We start from the raw sequence: 15,761 nt of genomic DNA, 5'->3' as shown, positions 1-15,761 counted from the left end.
GGTATCACTTCACACCTGTCAGAATGGCTAACATCAAAAAGTGCACACATAAAAAATGTTGGTGAGGATGTGGAGAAAAGAGAATCCTTGTTCACTGTTGGTAGGAATGTATATTGATGCCTCTACTATTGAAAACAGTATGCAGGTTCCACAAAAAAATAAAACTACCATACGATCTGGCAATTCCATCCTGGATATATATCCAATAAAATGAAAACACAAACTCAAAAATATACAAGCACTGCAATGTTCATAGAGGCATTATTTACAACAGCCAAGGTGTGGAGCAACCAAAGTGTGTCCATCAACAGATGAAAGGATAAAGAAGACAAACACTGGAACATTGCTCATCCATAAAAAGGAATGAAATTCTGCCATTTGCAGCAACATGGATGGACCTAGAGAGTATTACACTAGTGAAATAGATACAAAAAGACAAATAGTGTGTTATCACTTGTATCTGGAACTCTAAAAAATAAAACAAATGAATGCATATAACAAAATTGAAAGGGACTCACAGATATAGGAAGAAACTAGTGGATACCAGTGGGGAGACAGAAGGGGTAAGGAGCAAGTTGGGGTATGGGATTAAGAGGTACAAATTACTATGTATAAAATAAGTAAGCAATAAGTATATATTGTGCAACACAGGGAAATAAGGCCAATATTTTGTGGTAACTTTAAATGGAGTATAATCTATAAACATATTGAATCACTGTGCTGTATACCTGAAACTAATATAACACTGTAAATCAACTATACTTCAATTAAAAAAAAAAAAACTTGTTTGTTCAAGTGACACTGTGTTTTAAATTGCACCCAGTTGATGGGGTTACAGTGGATGCCTGGGCTGGATTTAGGCTCTTGGCTACCGTGGGCTGGATTCAGATATATGTAATTACACAACATGGCAAAGGAATATGGAAAGCTTCCATCTATTAGAGGTGTATTTATTTATGACTTACAATTTGGAAACCAGACACCAATCCAATGGCAGCAAAATCGGTTCCTGCTTCTGCCTCCTGGTGGTGCTGAACCCACACTACGCTTGGATTTGAATGCCTCAAGGATATTACTAAAGCAAATCCAAAGCAAAAATGCTGAGGGAAGACAGAGACAGTCCTCCTTAGATGAATTCAAACTTGAGCTGGAAGTCTGTTTGTCACGAAACTTAAGAAGGAATTCAGACATTGGAACTCATCCAATTTTTTCAAGCCCCATTGCTTCCACTCCCATCTCCAACTTGCATTGCCAAAGGAGCTCTCTCCGATCCAATGCAATCTAGTAAGTACCACAATGACTCTTTCATGTGTGTGAACACAGCAAAACTGTATTTCTTAGCAATGTACAGTCCACCAGGGTGTTCTGGTTGATGAGTAGATTTCTAGTTTCAAGAAAACATATTTTCTTCTTCCATACCGAAGCTTATTACAGTTTACTTGTTTCAGAGTTTTATCACTTCAGGTGAAGTGTAGGAATGTTATTTCCATTTAGATCCCTTAACTTTCCCCATTTTAAATATAATTTACTAAATATTTCTTCTGCATATATTAATTAAGCACTGTATTAGAAGTTGTATTGGTTTTTGCTTTAGCCATCAAATTTAATTTAAGAAATTCCTGAGAAGAGTCTATTATATTTACCCTGGTTTTTCACCATTCTGGTGTTCTTTCCTTTCTAAAGTTCCAAACCTTCCTCTGTTGTTATTTTCTTTCTATTTAGAGAGCGTTCTTTAGTCATCCTTAAGGGTAGCTTTATTTTTAGTAGCACAGTCTTAGTTTTACTTTGTCTGAGATTCTCTTGATTTTGTCTTCCTTCCTGAAGGATATTTTTGCTGGACATAAAAGTCTGGGTTAACTGTTGCTTTTCTTTCAGTACTTCAAAAATTCTGTGCCACTTTTTCCTGGCTCTCTGTGTTTCAGATGAGAAATTCACCGTCAGCTGAATTGATTTTAAATTCATATTGGTGTTCATCTCAGTTAATAAGTAATGTGTCATTTCTCCCCAGCTACTTTCACTTTTTTCCTTGTATTTAGTTATCAAAGTCTAATTTATTGTATTTTGAAGTAGATTTGAGGGGAGTTTATCCCATTTAGGGTTTGCTCAGATTCTTAAATATGTAGATTTAAATATTTCATCAAATTTAGAAAGTTTTTGAACATAATTTCTTCAAATTTTTTATCCCATCTGTCTTGCCCTTTCCTCTCCCTTTTTAAGTATATTTTCTCTATTGCTCAAATTGTGTAAATTCTATTGCTCTGTCCTGAAGTTTACCAATTCTGTCCTCTGTCACCTTCACTCTACTTCTGAGCCCATTCAGTATTTTATTTTGTTTTTAATGATTTTTCAATTTTATAATTTTCATTTGGTTGTTTTTCATAACTTCTATTTCTTTGCTGAGATTTTCAATTTTTATAATTTGATTCAAGAGGATTTGTTATTGTGGTTGAAGTTTTCTTTCAATGGCTGCCTTGGAATTCTTATCAGATAATTCCAACATCTGATTCATCTTGGTGTTGATGTCTGCTGATTATCATTTCTTTTTTAAGTTATAATTTTTTGGTTCTTGATAATAAGCAATTTTTATTTGTATCTAGGCATTTTGTAATATTGTATTAATGAACTTTAGATCCTATTTGATCTTTTTGGTAGATAGTCCCCCTGTTGACGTATAGAATAAAGGCTAGGTAAGTGTGCATGTCCAACTTCCTACTGGGCCTCCTGACATCCCCCAGGCAAAAAACGACTTACGCTGCCTCATTGCAGATAGATGGAGTGGAAGTTTAGCTACCTCTTCAGCCTCTAAGACACCTTCTTACTTAAAGTGGGGCCATGATTCACACCATCTCATTGCCTTTGTGTAGGGGTGCAAGCTCAGTTCAGCTCCCCACTGTGCCCAGCTGGTAGCGAGGAGATCAGCAGCTTAGGGCTGGCTAATACCAGCTCATGCCACCTTCTTCAGCCTCACTGACTCCAAGTGGGGTTGGGAGGCTCCACATGCAGCAGGACCCCACTTTTTGTTGTTTCCTGGAATGGAGTATGAGCTCCATGAAGACAGGGATGTGTTTAGTTCACCTTTATATTCCTAGAACCTCACAAAACATGATGCAGCTATTTTTGATCATTAAATAAATAAGTGAAATAATGAATTTAAAAGTTGGGATTAAATGAGCTTTAAAGGGTCAGAGTTCCTGGGGCTCAATAGTCCACAATTCTAAGTAAAGCATCACTGAAGGCCAAATTGTGTGGTTCAGTGATGCAGGAATTTAGGAAAAATTTTCCACATCAGTGATAGGGAAGGAGGAGCCCGAGTATGCTTTTTATATAATTCACTTAATATTTTAAACACAGCATTTATAATTGCCACTAAAATACAGTGATTCCCCCACCTTGCTGGGAAGAACATTTGATTTAAATTTGAGAAGCAATTTGAGTTTTTCAGAGCCCAGACTGCATATGTCCCTCTGCTTTTCCTCATATAAACCTACCAGGGGACCAGAAAGTCACCAGTTACACCTTTGTTGGCTGTTTCCCAGTGGCTTGCTTTCAATTTTAAAGAAGCATTATCTGGAGTCATTAAATTAACAACACTCTCCAGCGCACCCACTCTGTCATCCATCCGCTTAAGATGCTTGCCAGGCGATACCCTCCTGTATCTGCAGTCTTCGTCTGGTATTCTAAGCTATTGAGCCTGGCTCTAAGATAGCCCACCTTCTGTTCCTAGCTACAGAGCTGACTCTCATCTTTCAACTCTAACAACGGGTAGTGACTAATAGTCCCCCCAACAAGTACTCCCCACTAAGGGTTTTGAGTCTTTGGGGTACATTTACACCTCGAGGATGGTTAAGTGGAAAACATTTTGGAGGTCAGAATACACAGAAAGGTGCTTATAAAAGAGACTCTGATTGTCATATTCATGCTCCTTCAACCACAGAGTCTGAACCCTGCGTCATTTCACCCTTTCCCGTATGCCAACCCACTTCTTACAATTTGAAAATTTTTTCCTTCTTCATCCCCAAGAATAAAAATAATAAAAATGTTTGGCTATCATAAGAATCCAATCAAGACTTTGATTTTGTTAAAAGTGAATTAAAATATAACCCTCAACTGCAGACAAATTCAGTGAGTAAATGGGGTAAAGGGGATAAAATCGAATTGCTTTTTAACTGTAAATATTCTTAAAAACTGTCAGTGGCTTCCCTTTATTTCAGCTCCTTGACCCAATCAAGGCCCCACACGCTAATATAATCCAAATCCCACACCTTTTCCCCCAAATCAAAATTACATACCTCCACTCCAATCAGATTCAACTTAATTGTACTCTTAAAGGTCAACTGTATGTTTCCCATGTTCAAATCCCTGCTCACATACCTCTGCCCCATCTGGAAAGCCTGCACTGTTCCTTTCTGAATGCCCAGCTTCTCCATGAGCATCCCTGCAATCACTGGCATCTTCAGTCTTCGGTGGTCGGTCCCTCATGGGGAACGCCTAAAACAGCTGTTTTCTACATCACTCACATAACACCTAACATCCACTGCTTTTGTATCATCCTTCTAAGCCAGTAGTTCTCAGAGTTTATTATTCATTGGAATCGCTTGGAATGGTGTTAAAAAGATTTCTTTGGCTCCCCTGAAGAGATTCTGATTTAGCAAGTGTGGTAGGCAGAATTCTAAAGCTGCCCCCAACCCAAGAACTCTGTACCCTGTTTATTCAATCAAACACTAATCCAAGTATGGTTATGAAGGGATTTTGTAGATGTAATTAAGGTCTCAAGTAGGTACACCTTAAAATTATCTCGTTGGGTCTACTCTAATCATCTGAGCCCTTTAGAAGCAGAGTTTTGTCTGGCATGTAACAGCAAAAGAAGTCAGAAATATTCAAAGCATGAGAAGGACTCTGCATGCCTTTGCTGGTTTGAAAATGGAAAGAGCCATGTGGGAAGGAATGCAGGTGGCCTCGAGGAGCAGAGAGCTGCCCCCAGCTGACAGCCAACAAGGACCTGAATTTTGCCAGAACCCCAGGGGAGCTTAGGTTCGATTTTCCGCCAGAGCCTTCAGTAAAGAACCTGGACTAGTGACACCTTATGCAAAGAACCCAGCCACACTGCCCGGACTTGAGACTTGTCATTTTACACTGCTAAGTTGGTGGTGATCTGTTACATAGCAATAAAAAAAAAAAAAAAACCTAACATAATAGATACAGGGCTGGGCCCAGGAGTCTGTGTTTCAACAAGTGGGTGGTCCCTGACCACAGTTAAGAAACTTCCTTGAAAACTTTTATCATTTTCGTTTCGTCTGTTCAGTAGCCGAGGCTCACCCCTGATGTCCCACTTGGGAAGACAATGTAATTGTCCCTTTAATGTGTAACGGACTCCACCTCACACAGATACACGCTCTACATCTTTTAACTTTGTAAAATTCTCCAAAGTAGATAAAATATTTACATCCAAAATGTGATACCCAAAGTCTGTGTCTGAATAAGTCCTGGTTCACAGAAATGCCGTGAACGCTGAGGATCACTTCCAGACAGGCCTTCACTTCTCTGCAGCCGAGCGCTGGCTCCGTAGCAGTAGCAGGAGTCCCTCGGTCTGCTGGCCAGGGTTCTGCTCAGGGTCTGTAGGAAACCTTGACAAGGAACCCGAACCTAGACTTGCAGGTGCCTTGCATTACACTGGTCTCCCAGTATGACCACCACCATTTGCCAGGTTACATGCAGTAGCAGGAAGCCTGCTTTGCAGACTTTGGAAAATGTGAGATACAGGAGAGCAAGGACTTGAGATTCCTGAATATGGTGAAATTCTATCATCAAGGGAATTCTCCAGCTTGCTTATGGAGACAATTGAGCACACTTTCCAAAAGAGAAAATCATCCATATTAGTGTGGACGAGTACTTGGAACGCATGTAGTTCAAGCTCCCGGGCCAAACTCTGCTTCACTACTCCTGGTGATGGGGAACTCACCACCTTACAAGCCAGCCTATTCCATGTCTGGACAGCTCAGTTAGAGGGTGCTCCTTCAGGTCAAGCCCTGACCCTCCTCCCTGTGACTTCCACCTGCTGGCTTTACAGCCACTCCATTATACTGCTCTGACCTTGAGCAACCTGTGGGCGTTTGAAGGCCACCCTCATACCTCATCGCTTTGCTGTGTGTGTCTTTAGGTAAACACCCCCATTCTCTCCAATACTGTCTTGTTGGATGTTTTCCCCACACTACCCCACATGATCAGCCTCTCAGAAAACCAACCGCATCAGAAGTAGTAGGAAGAAAGGCCCATATGGGAAAGGCAGAGTGTTTACAAAAATAGGAGGTGACAGTGAAGTAACAAAGGGGAACAGAGAGACAAAAAAGAAACTGACACGCAAGCCCAATGGTTGGTATCCAGGCCTTCACAGCTCTCAATTTTCAAAAGAATTCACGGGATCCTCAGTAGGATATTGAAGCCCCCAGCCACCTTAACAACAAAAAATAATTTCCTATTGTCTTGCCACTATTTTAATGACCCTACTGCATTGGCATCCCTATTTCTGCCAGAACTATAAAGCAGCTGCAGTCAGATACCCTAATGGAGTCTCTAACCTGAGCTAGAGAACAAAGAAGATTTTAAAGACAAAACGAACAGATTGCAAAGGAGGAAAAGCAGCCCCAATCCCCTTTCGTCCAGATAATATCAGCTTTGTCTTATCTGTCAATATCTGTAAGTCCGGAAAGCTGTATACAGTGCTTATGTGTCTAGACAGACAGACGGTCCTAGACAAATCACAGAGCTGAATTTTTATGCTTTGGAAATATTTTAAACAGAGGTACCACTGTGGTGGTTTTACATCACACATGTCGGTAGCTCCGCTGCCGCAGGAATCTGAGCAAGCGCATTCAGGCTCTGATGGGAGGGGAAAGATCTGACATTACAGAAAAGTTTCTTTTCCGTTTCCCTCTCCTCTCCCAGCAGCCCGGTGCAACACCTGTCTCATCAGCAGGGTCACTCAGAAGGGATGGGCCTCAAGGCACCTCAGTCCCAAGATCCTCCATGCCTCATTCTTCATCCACGCTGCTCGTAATGTTCCATCACTGGCACAGTTACACCTGAACACTCCGGTGCTGCCAAACACCTGGCTTGATTTTCCACTGTCCAAATGAAAAATAAGCATAATCTGCTTTTTGAGGATACAGCAAATGAGGGAGTTCATGACAAATTGTGTTGGTTTATGCAGAATAGTGATAATAAGATACAAATGAGAATTTTTTGCTTAATGAATAATACTAATCACGTTTCAACAAATGCTGTGCCCTTCTAATTAGAGAGACTGCATAAAATCAGCTTAATTTATTTGTGACTAGTTATACGGAGTTTAAATATTTACTAGAGATTTACTCAAATGTTTGAGAGGATTTTAAACATCTCCTACGGTTGAAGCAGACTGCCTAGTTCTGTGAGGTGTGGTGACAGCTCTAACTTGTGGGAGCTCTCTGATTTCGCAGTGTGTCATGAAAATCCTGGTTTCAAAATGTAAAAAGAAAGGGTCTTATTGATTTACATACTAATTCTCCAACTGTTACTCATTTTCTTGATTCCAGCCTCCAAAGTTGCTCTCCCAACATTCATCACTGTAGTACACTGGAGGGGATGAGCATCTTTTCAATAAATTATAGGAACTATGACTAATTACAGTGATATTAACTATGCGAAGTGATGTGTAACTTAAAATGGATACGTTCATCACTTCAAATTATGCCTTTGACTTTTGATGGTATAATACAGGCATGCTCTTCTTGTGCTGAATATCTTTTATATTTTCCAAGAATCGCTTTGCAGTTCCGGGGTCTGCTTATGAACATACTGATCTACTAAAAATAACCTTCTAGAGCCTCCTTTATGACCCAGAGCAATTAAAAGAAGGACAAGCAGATGACCCTGAGATGATGAGCAGCAGAGAGACATGTATGTGATGCCTCGCTCACACAGGATTAGATATAAAAGTCGTGGGCATGAGATTCTTTGCTGAAATGCCTTCTTATTTTTATTTTTCAAAAGCATTTTGACCTTGAATTATTTTTATTCAATTCTAATGGAAACTTTGCGGGGGTGGGGGGTGCTTTAAGTATCTGTACCCTCATCTTCTGGATGAAAACACTGAGGCACTGATAGGTTAGGTGTTCTGTCCAAGGCCGCAGGGCGGCTAAGTTGTGATGGTCTGGGACTAGACCGAGACTCTGTGCCATCTAGTCCATGTTATACTCCCTAAACCAACTGAACTTATATTTACATGAGCTCATTAAAGAAGCTTAGAGAAAACTTCCAAAATTCTCCCTTTACTTGAGTAAGATGATTTGTTCCATCACCCATTTGTCCATTCATTCCTCAATCTACAATCATTTTATAGAACACATTTTCTATGTCAGATACTGTGTTAGATACTGCAGATAGAATGTGCAGACACAATTCTTAGCTTACAGGACCCTCCCTCTGCTGAGGAAGATGAACATGTGGTTCAAGAATTGCACAACACCATGGGAAGGGCTATAATAAAGGTTTAAATAAGGTGTTATGAGAGCACAGAGGTGAGAGAATTATTTCTGACTAAGGGATTGGTGAGAAAGAGGTCAAAGGAAGATTCTCCAATGAGGTGATGGTTAAATTGTGTCTGAAAGAGTTCACTGGATTTCTTCTAGCAGACAAGAGCAGCAAAGGCATTCCAAATGGTTGAAAGAGCAAAGCATGAAGGGCACAATGCATCAGGGAAGATGAGGCTGGATAAAACAAGCCGAAGATTCTGTGGAGGGCCTTATATGTCACCTTAAGGAGCTCAGGCTTATTCCGTGGTGATGAAGAGTCAGGGGAGGGTTCTCAGCAGAACAGCACTGAGGCCAGTTTTCTGTTTCAGCAAGGTCACCTGGAGGGGGTGTGGAAAATGGATTGGAAAGAGAGACATGGGAGGAAGAGAGACCAAGTAGAAAGCTGCTGCAGGGCTGTGCGGGCAAGTGGTAAGGATCTGAGTCAGAACTGGGGAAGCAAAGGGCAGCAGCTGCTTAGGGAAAGTGGATTTAAAGGATATTTAGGAATAGAATGGTTATATTTGTGGTATACACAGGCAAATTTTCCTGTCTTCTGTTTCTTTTTTCCTTCAATGTTTAGATGACATGACCTGATTAGCCCTTAAGCTTCTAGAAGACAGGAATGAATGTTTGTCAAATGGAAATTCTTGTTATTCTCTTGAAATTGCACCTTGCACAGGGTTCACAATGTAACAGGTATACTTAGGGATAAGGATTTTTGACTTATGATTGGTTGACATGTTGTGACATGGACTTTCCTCCAACTTACAAAGAAAGAAGTCAAGCAGCTACATCAAAATAAAAGACACTGTGCCCATAAACCCATATGCTTAATGGAAGAATGTATTAAAGTCCTTAAGTGCATCTTCCTCTTGATACCAATTGCAAACAACACTTCAGACTTCAAGGAAAACATTTGTTCCAAACTATAACAGATAGCCCAGACTTTAGGTATTTAAGACGGCTTATTGTGTTTCAAGACGGCTGTGACAAGACTTAACTCACAGTTAAGAAAATGTATAATAAATGGATCAAGTGCAGATTCTGGAGCCAATAGCTTTTCTTCAAATTCTGCCTCTACCATTAAGCTGTGGGACCTTGGACAAGTCATTTAACCTCTTTGTGTCTCAGTTTCCTCATCTGTAAAAGGGGGCAAGAAGCAGTAACTACTACAAAGGTTGTTCTGAGTACTAATGAGTTATTATACACACAGAGTTTAGAACAACCTTGACGTTATTATTATCATTGTTGTTACAATTGTTAGCGTAAAGAGAGAAAGGCTCAGGCCTTAACAACATGATGTGGTTCTATCCAATACTCTTAATTATAACAATAATATATAGAATTATCACTATTGATTACAATGAGGCCAAAGGAAGTGTCTCTCTATCACAGCCAGGTTCCTGACTCTGATGTTAAGATGTGGTTGACTTTGAGAACAGTAATCTCAAAATGCTGGACCTGTTTCAAACTTTGCTTCCCAGTTTTCCTTTAAAGCCTAGTAAATATAGAGCATCCTTTCACATATAAAAACTTTTTTGAACTTAGTTTTACTTTCAATCTTGAGGTGAAAAGATCCATTTCTTTTTCTACCCAGTATTGCTTTTCATTTGTCCTATGTCTATTTTTTTCAATCTTCAGAAGATTTTAAACCCATTTGTCCTCCTGAGATCTGATAGCTAAATCTGTGCTTTAAAATAAAGAAAAAGAAACATTTATCAAAAGCACAGAAGGTGCTCAATGAATGTTTGTCAGGCTGGACGCTTGACAGGAGCGGAACGATGCTCACTGTATACGTGCTCCCCTGTGGCCCTCAGGACATTAGGTCAGGTCACAGTGATGATATCCGCTGTGCAGGCAAGCATCGGGAAACCCACAGCCTTGCCCGGGGTCACACCATTAACAGGTGGCCCCGAAGGGCTCTGCCTTGAGGTCACCTGACTGTAAGGCCCTATGACCAGCCCCAGAGGTCAAGGTGTTTCTTGGCCCTCAGTTCCTCAAGGTGAAGAGTCTTAATTCTCTTAGACAAAGTTGGCCTCTCCAACGTGTTAAGTATTTTATGAGACTTTTCTCAAAATATTCAACTCCAACATGTCTTTTTCTTCTAAGGTCACCTCAGCAGCCTGAACAACATGCAGAAATTCACACGCAGATACCTCGTGGTGGAACAGAATATTTCACACAACCCTCGAAGTATACAGCATCCTCATCTACGTGTAGGTAGAAATTCAGACACTAGCGTGGTTTCAGACCTTGGTCATCTCTAGCACCCTTCAGCGACCGCCTGGGCTCACATTTTGTTACTGTTAATAAAATAGAGATTAGTTGATTAGATGGAATTTAGAACATAGCTGAGCATTTTTTAAAGTGTTTAATGAAATGGCCCTTTAAAAACAACCTATTAGTTGTCAGATGTCCTTCAAAAATATGTAACATCCTAATGAAAACAGAACAAACAAACAAACAGCTGAGGCCTGTAGGGTCACGAGATCTTAAAACTTTCGGCCTCCTTTCTGACACCTGCAGCTTGCAGCTCCACTTCGCCCCCGGACCGCTGGCGCTGGAGGCTGCAGCCCTGACAGGCAGCGGGCAGCAGCTCGGACTGAAGTCACTCCCGCCGCTGAAGGAGGCCCCGAAAGCATCTGATTATTTTAAAATGTGCTTTCATTGTACTGCTTGCAGCTGTGAGTTAATTTTGTTTTAAAAAAAAAAAAAAAAAGACCATTTGCTTCTTTAAAATCCAGGTTTGCTCCCCTCCGCAGAGCAGCTGCAAGGCGAGCAGCGCCGACTTCACACCCCGCCGCCGCGCCCCAGAGCACCAAGTTGAGAGGCTGCCTTCCTCCCCAGCAGGGGATCCGCACTGCGCTCCGGGGCGCACGGCTTCCGGGACTCTCCTCATTGGCTGACTGGGGCAGACGGGCAGGTGGGTGGGCCAATTGCAGAGCTGTACAGTTTCAAAGCGGACAGCGTCTTTGAGGTCCTCGAGTCTGACTCTCAGCCCTTTTACAGATGAGAAAATTCAAGGACAGAGAGGTGAAGTGGCTGGCCTAAGATTTCACGTCTAGTTAACGGCAGTCCCAGTGCATATAATCTGGAACCAGGAGCAACTGGGTGTGGGGACGTGGAGATGGGGTGCCATCATTAGATTTTGCCAGCAAGCATTCTTCTTCCCCAAGGCAGTATTTACGACAGCTGTCTACTTGATATCGTAAAGATGCGTGGCCACTGGCTCCCTGGCTCCTCTCTAGTTCCATTTCTGAATCACATTCTCAATAGAATTCTGAACTATGTCTCTCTACCCTCACCATAGGCTGCAGACTCACCTCCCTCAAAAACATGCTCTCTCATTCATCAGGCCTCACCAATCTGATACGACTCTTAAGTCATTAGATGTCAATATGTGCTTGGTTAAATTGACTTCTAACTTTGCAATTCACATTGCTCGTGGGGTTTCTCCCTTTGAGCATAATGCTGAATTAGACAAGGGCGTTTCAGATCCTGGCTTTGGAGCTTCAGGTCAGCACGCGGCAACCCGTGTCTGAATCTTCCCAGGTTTCTATGTGTTTGGAATGAGCCACATGGTGATAAACGGTGATCAATCCTGTTTCTGCCATGGCCCCTTTAGCAAGAGGGTAGCTCTGCCAGTCACTTGCCAATCAATTTCACAGAATGTAGGTTGTGCCTTACCCAATTCAAGTCTCCTAATTAATGAAGTGACAAAATTTTGACAGTTTGTTGGCTTCTCTGGCTCTTGCGGAAATTGGGGGAAGAGAACCTTAGGAGGTTCAAGAGAAGGGGAGAGTGAGTAAGGAGAGAAAAATACACACTGATTTAATAGGTCTTTGCCAATTTTTAGCTAATAACCATTTTTTTAAATAGATAACCTTTTTAAATTATAAAAGCAATATGTGTTCAGTGCAGAAAATCTTTAAAATACTGGAAAGCATAAAGAATAAAATAAAAGCCACTTTAATTTTGACTTTTTAAAAATTTTTTCATGTAATGAAAACCTCAGTGCCATCTAGCTTAAATGATTAGGCAATATACTAGCTCATTCTAAAATCAGGACAGACTTCAGTCCTGTTTTGATTCAGAAGTGTGACAATGCCACCAGATACAAGGTCTCATGACATATCTGCTTCATCTTCTGTGAGTCAGTTCACATTAAGGCCAACTTCCTCCTAGAGTCACAAAATTTCTTCTAGTATCTCCTGGGACTTTATGTTTTCTTAGTCACAGTAAGGGAGAGAGAATGGATATCTCCCACCCAACTAAGAAATCTTCCAACTCTTTTTAGTTGGATCAAATAAAATTATATGCCTGTCACCGAATCAGACATTAGCGTCAAGATAATACTTGTGCCAAATGGCTAGAGCCTGGATTATGTGTCTACCTCTGACCTAGTAACCGTAACTAGAGGAAAAGGATCGTGCAGATTGGCCCCACTCAGTGGTGGACCACCTGCAGAACTAAAGGTGAAGGTCAGCCTTATCAAATTGCTTGGCTGCTGCACACGGTGTGGAGGCAGGGGAGGTAATGGGATGGATGCTGCGGAGTCAGTCGCTCACAGTGTCCTCCATCCACTAGAAATCCAGCTGCCTGGGGAAGACCATAGTTGGCATTTTTGCTATATAGCTCTGAACTTATACATATATTCTCTGTGTGTTTGTGTATTTCAAATTAAAATTATATTGTATATACTGTTTCATATACTCCATTTTTCACTGAAAAAAAATCATCCGTGTTTCCTCGTGTCATCCAATATTCTAAACATTATTTAAAAGGCTACATGGAATTTAAATAACTCCTAAAGTTTGGAAATTTATTGAGCTGTTTCATTTTTCATCCTTACAAAATTAAGTTACAAAAAAAAAAAAAAACCCACAGATATGGTCACCAGCCTCACAAAGATAGCAATCTAGTGAGGAAGAGACATGCTAGCAAACAAAAGTTAAACAGAAAGTCACAGATGTGATGGCTCTTTTGAAGGTCAAGTGCAGGGTCCTGTGGGAAGGCAAAGTCTATCGATGGCAGTAGGAACAGCCACTCAGAAGAGGGGAGTTCAATCTGAGACTTGAATGACGAGTAGGATATACTCAGGGGCATGTGAAGTGGAGTGGAGCAGGGAGCCCAGCGATAGATTTCAAAGACCTGGAGATGAAAGATAGTGATGACGCGGGATCTGAAAGCAGGTCCTTGTGGTCAGAGCGTAGAGTGAGGGAGAGGGTGGAGCAGTTGTCTGGAGAGGCAAGGAGGGACCAGAGGATGTAGAGCCCCACGAGCTGTGTTCAAGAATTTGGTCTTCATGCTAAGGGCGATAAAAAGAGTTTTAAGCAGGGAGAGACAGAACCATCTCTGCATCTTAAAAGATCATTCTGACAACAGCATGGAGAGGTTAATAAGAACTGAAATTGAACATGGTGAAAAACCTCTTAGGAGGCTCCTATGCTGCTCAGGTTAAACCATGGTGGTGGCTTAGATGTAAGTGTTGGCAGAGAGAAGGGGAGGGGACTCAAGGGTTGCTTCCGTTGTTCCCTGAACCATGCATAAAAGGAAAAGCAAAACCAAGCCTAAAGTCTGTAACGTGAGGGAGGTACCCGAGAATCAGTGTAGAAAAGAATCCAAATTGCCTCCTGTTCGCTGGGAAAGACTTAGAGAGATGAGTACACGGAAGAAAAATAAAATTAGGTGTAGTAATTCTGATTCACAGACACCATTTCCTGGCCAGATGCTGCCGTGGAAATTTCATGAACACCCGCTAAAATCATAAATGAAAATCACATATTCATAACGTTTAATGAGAATACAGGCTGAATTTACATCCACTGAATGTGCAATACGGATGAAGATGTCAATTTGCCCATGGAAGATGGAAATATATACGGTAGAGGAAAACAATATCCAGAAATGTGACAAATATTTGCATGAAAATGAGTCACAGGAAGAACTCAAAACTTCTTCAATACTTTATGCATCAAATTATCTTCAGAGCAGTCAAAAAATAATAATAAATAACAATAGTGCATTTTCCTGCCATTAATTTTGTCACAAAACTTCTGTTGACTTCAGTGGAAGTTCTGCATCTAGAATGTTGCCCAGGAAATTTATAGTCTGTAACTCAGAGACCAAAGACCTTGAACATCAAGAAAATCTCTTACCCTTATTTATATACACTGTTCTTTATCTTTATCACAAAGGAAGAGCCGGTACCCATTCCAACTAGCCAATCATTATGCAAGGAATATTCTGACTCACCCAGCATCTTTAATCAGTAAATGCCGTGCCAATGGAAAGAGAGTGGGGAGAAGTCACAGCGTCCATTAATAAAAAATGACTGGGGCTTTCTATCAACAGAAGCATCATTAGGAAACGTATGGTAGGAAAATAGTAGGCTGTAGATTTGTGGTGGCAGGGATGGCAACGGAATACTAACATTTACACCCTCTTAACCACTTCACTTTAAAATAATGCCGGATTCCAGTAACCACGTATGTGCTTAGTAGAGCATTCTGCATTTTCAATTTCTTGCTAAAGTCCTAACCATAGCCTCCAAAGATGAGTGTGCCTTCCTTACCTTACTCTGGCTCTCCCTTCAGCCTCCGGACACAAATATTTCTAATGTTTTCAGTTTTATTGAAATGTAATGGATACATAACACTGTACAAGTTTAATGATTTGATATATGTATCTATTACAAAATGATTATCACAATAAGTTTGGCTTAAAAATAGGGAATGCTTCTTGAATTTGCATGTTTTCTTTGCACAGGGGCCTTGTTAGTCTCCTCAGTATGGTTCCAGTTTTTAGTGCATGAGCTGTTGAGGTGAGCGTCACGGATACGTCTAATGGGTAACTGACTGTGATTGCCATCATAACGTACCTTTCATGAGAGCTTTGGTCAATTCTTGGCAAAAAATAAATCAGATGTGATGAGGAAGAATCTCAGATTACTCTTTGCCACACTTCTACTCCCAATCCCAAACACTCGAGTAAATAAAGAAAATACAATTCACATCCCCAGTAAATGGTGCAAATCTGTATTTCAACCGAGGATGCTTCCTGGTCACACAGTAGACTTGTAAACTGCATTGCATTTTGAAAGAAAACAAAGTAGTCACTTTCCATTGACAGACAGCCTTCTTGAGCATGTCTTCTGGCAGGTTAAAGGGACCCCGGTCATACGCTGAGGGTGCTTGGAAGAATCATACGTTC

At 41.0% G+C, this 15,761-nt stretch overlaps 1 non-coding gene across 1 annotated transcript; it reads right to left on the bottom strand.

The window, feature by feature from the left end:
• Positions 1-15,272: 15,272 nt before the first annotated feature.
• Positions 15,273-15,378, bottom strand: LOC116281238 (U6 spliceosomal RNA). The gene has a single exon (XR_004190659.1). It is a non-coding gene; the product is annotated as a U6 spliceosomal RNA (small nuclear RNA).
• Positions 15,379-15,761: the final 383 nt, after the last annotated feature.

The sequence above is a fragment of the Vicugna pacos genome, chromosome 13, assembly GCF_048564905.1.
Source record: "Vicugna pacos chromosome 13, VicPac4, whole genome shotgun sequence".
In the NCBI taxonomy this organism is placed as follows: domain Eukaryota; kingdom Metazoa; phylum Chordata; class Mammalia; order Artiodactyla; family Camelidae; genus Vicugna; species Vicugna pacos.
This window is presented reverse-complemented; position numbering and strand designations above follow the sequence as displayed.